Source organism: Poecilia latipinna, unplaced genomic scaffold (assembly GCF_001443285.1).
Source record: "Poecilia latipinna isolate Pla-1442-1.1 unplaced genomic scaffold, P_latipinna-1.0 Scaffold1282, whole genome shotgun sequence".
Taxonomy (NCBI): Eukaryota; Metazoa; Chordata; class Actinopteri; order Cyprinodontiformes; family Poeciliidae; genus Poecilia; species Poecilia latipinna.
Window position 1 is genome coordinate 71,788 of NW_015113898.1, and position 3,091 is coordinate 74,878.

At 45.6% G+C, this 3,091-nt stretch overlaps 1 protein-coding gene across 1 annotated transcript in view; it reads right to left on the reverse strand.

Moving 5' to 3' along the window:
* Positions 1-1,732: 1,732 nt before the first annotated feature.
* Positions 1,733-3,091, reverse strand: part of LOC106961256 (uncharacterized) — a 6,404-nt gene continuing 5,045 nt past the window's right edge. Inside the window, exon 2 of the mRNA XM_015054850.1 lies at positions 1,733-1,813. The gene's annotated coding sequence lies outside the window, so the exon portion shown is untranslated. The remainder of the gene's footprint in view (positions 1,814-3,091) is intronic.

Sequence of the window (3,091 nt, forward strand, 5' to 3'; positions counted from 1 at the left end):
GTGGTCCTCCTTAAAAGTCTGAACTCTGCTGTCACACATCAAGAGCCTGCTTGTTCCATCTTTGTAGACAACCAGTCTATCAGTCGTTGTAGTTGGAAATTGTACACCTTCTTGTGCTGCCAGCCATACAGGTCTCTGAACACATCTTCTCTTTCGCCAACTGTAATGACACCAGATGAAGGGACCACCTACCACTTTTCTTTATCTGTGATCTTGACATGCAGGAACTTTTTTGCTGCTCTCCAAATCCATGCAACTACCCCTATCAGTTTTCTCAAACTGCTGAAGTGCCTCACGTCCACTAGTTGCTGGACTACTGCAGCTGCAGGCGGTCTCCTAGAGATGATCACTTTATTCTGGACTCTGATTGGATTTTGTTCTTTCAGCTGACTTCAGGTAAGTACAGCAACAAATGTTTTCTTCTGTATTTTTATAACATTGTCTCTTGCTTGCACAGAAACATCATTTGCAGATTTCTTTGGCCACTCATTTTCAGGAAGTTGAAGGAAACTTGGACCCAACTGCCACTCTGAGTCTTGGGTTAAGTAAGCAGGACTTGCCCCTCTGGTGATAATATCTGCAATATTTGCTGATCCTGGAATCCACCACCAGTCTTGGACATTAGTGCTGCTCTGGATCTCTCCAACCCGGTTGGCGAAGAAGGTCTGATATCCATAACTCTCTCACTGTATTGCACCCAAGACAGTTTTGACTGTCAACGAGATGGAACCACTTCTCAACTTTGATTCGGCAATGTTTCTGGAAATAGGTCTTTAGCCGGGCTGCAAAGACTGCTCCGCATATCTCCGCTTTCACAGAGTCACCATTGCAGTTGAGAGGAGTCAGCTTGGCCTCAACCAACCTCACACTGACACCATTAGGGCATTCCCAACGCAGGTACAACGCAGCACCATATGCATGCTCACTGCCATCAGAAAAAGTGATGCCAATTGGACCTGCATGTGGGTCTGGTGGTGTCAAGGATCTGATGAATTTGAGTTGGCTCAGGTCAGCATATTCTTCTAGCAGCTTTATGGCATCCTCTTTGGACAGAGCAGCATCCCAGGTGTCTTTTGTGCAATACATTAGCTTTGCTTCTTGAAAAGCCCTTCGGACCAGAATAGCTCTCTTCTGCTTTGCAGGAGTCACAAGACCAAGTGGATCATAGAGGGCAGAGACTTGATTTAACAGTTCTCTTCTGGTAAGAGGATTTGGGGTTTGTCCTTTTACTTCTTCTCTTAGCAGGTCCTGACCAAGGTGCATTTTCTTCTTCCTCTTGGAAAAGTTCACTGCAACCATGACATACAGCTTGTCATCTTCAACGGTGTAACCCAGACCAAGGGCTTTGTTATCTTTTTCAGTGAGCTGGTTAGGCAAGATCATGGTCTTTAACTCCATGTTAACCTCTCTTGACTCCTCCCTCCCACTTTGACTGGAGTAGACCCAGGGCTTCATGAAAAATCCTCTAGCTTTAAGGATCTGCTCGATGTTGGATGTGAGGAGTTTCAGGTGGTCAAGGTCATTGTGAGATGTCAAGATGTCATTAACGTAGACGTCTTCTTCCAGCACATGTTTCTCCTCTTTGAATTGTGTGAATAGGGGTAGGCTGGCAGTCTCCCGCATGGCAACTTGGGCTATACAGCCAGGAGGTTTATCCCCGATATTGACTCTTGTTATGGCAAAATCTTCTATGTCAGCATCCTCACTGTCTCGCCACAGAAACCTGTGCAGATGAACCTCTTTCTCTTCTAACCACACAGAGTTGTACAGTTTTTGGATGTCACCAAGGGCGGCAAAGACACCAGCTCAGAACCTCAGGAGGACAGCTCTGATCAGATTTAAGACATAAGGACCTTTAATCAACATGTCATTCAAACTCAGACCTCTGTACTTCAGGCTGCTGTTCCACACTAGCCTCACTGGAGTAGATATGGAATGTGGATTTGGTGCAATCAGATGACTTATATACCACACTGGCCCAGTCCAGCTTTGTAGTACTTCTTTGGACAGTTTCACTGCAGCTTTGCGATCGACCATTTTATGGACTTGTGAAACATAGGCCAATCTCCACTCTGGTTCCTTTGCCAACTGTTTTTCCATCCTGAGGAATGTAGCTTCTACTGCTTTCCTATTGTTGGGGAGAGAAGCCAAATCGTCAGTCCATGGATATTTGGCGTGCCAGTGTGGTTCAGGGGTGTGATGGTCACCATTCACATAAGTCAAGTCATTTCTCATCGTTTCCATCTCTTTCTCCTCAGCCAGAGACATTTCCTTCCTTCCCTCCGGGTTGGCAATTCCCGCAGCGACATCCTCCACATTTTGGCACGCAGGCTGCTCCGATGCTTTCCCATTCCCACCACTTCAAAAAGTCTTTGCTGGTAGTGGCTGCATTGGATTGAATGAAAGGGTGCTTGGGAGACTGACAGGAAACTGAAGATTTGCAGGTGAGTTCACTGAACTTGACGGCTGCAGTCCTCATTGATCTTGCAAAGTGTGTCTCTGATGTATGGGCCATTAAGGTAACTTCTTCAAAGAGGTCCGGATGTGTGCCTCCAATTGTCTTTCCAAGTGGTCCATCCCATAGCACTAGGTCCCCAATAGAGTGAACTTTCTGAGGTACAAGTTGACCTTTGTGGCTAATCAGGAGCTGTATCTCTTTAGGTCTTGTAAGGTCTTTCAAGGAGACATCTGGAAAAATCCTCTGTAGCTTTGTGGCAGGGACATGTCTATGAACTTCTGCAATCTTGTCAAGCCCATAGCAGATCAGCTGATGCGATTTGAGAGTCCCTCTTGGAGTATTGACACGTATCTTAAGGAGATAGCGCTTCGTTTAAACAGACACCTGCATCCCTACAACACCATGGACCACAAGTGTTACATCTTCACTTCTAAGATTCAACTTGCAGCTTTATGTGTAATGTAGTTTGTGTCTGATGCCAGGTCAATGAGGGTTCCAATTCTTTGTCCATCATTGGCTGTGACATTAGGAATCATCAGGACTCATTTAATCCATTCTCCTCTAGAAGGCCTGTTTTAGTAACAGTGGAGTTGTGTGCCCTTGACACAACATTGCAGAAAGCATCTTTACATT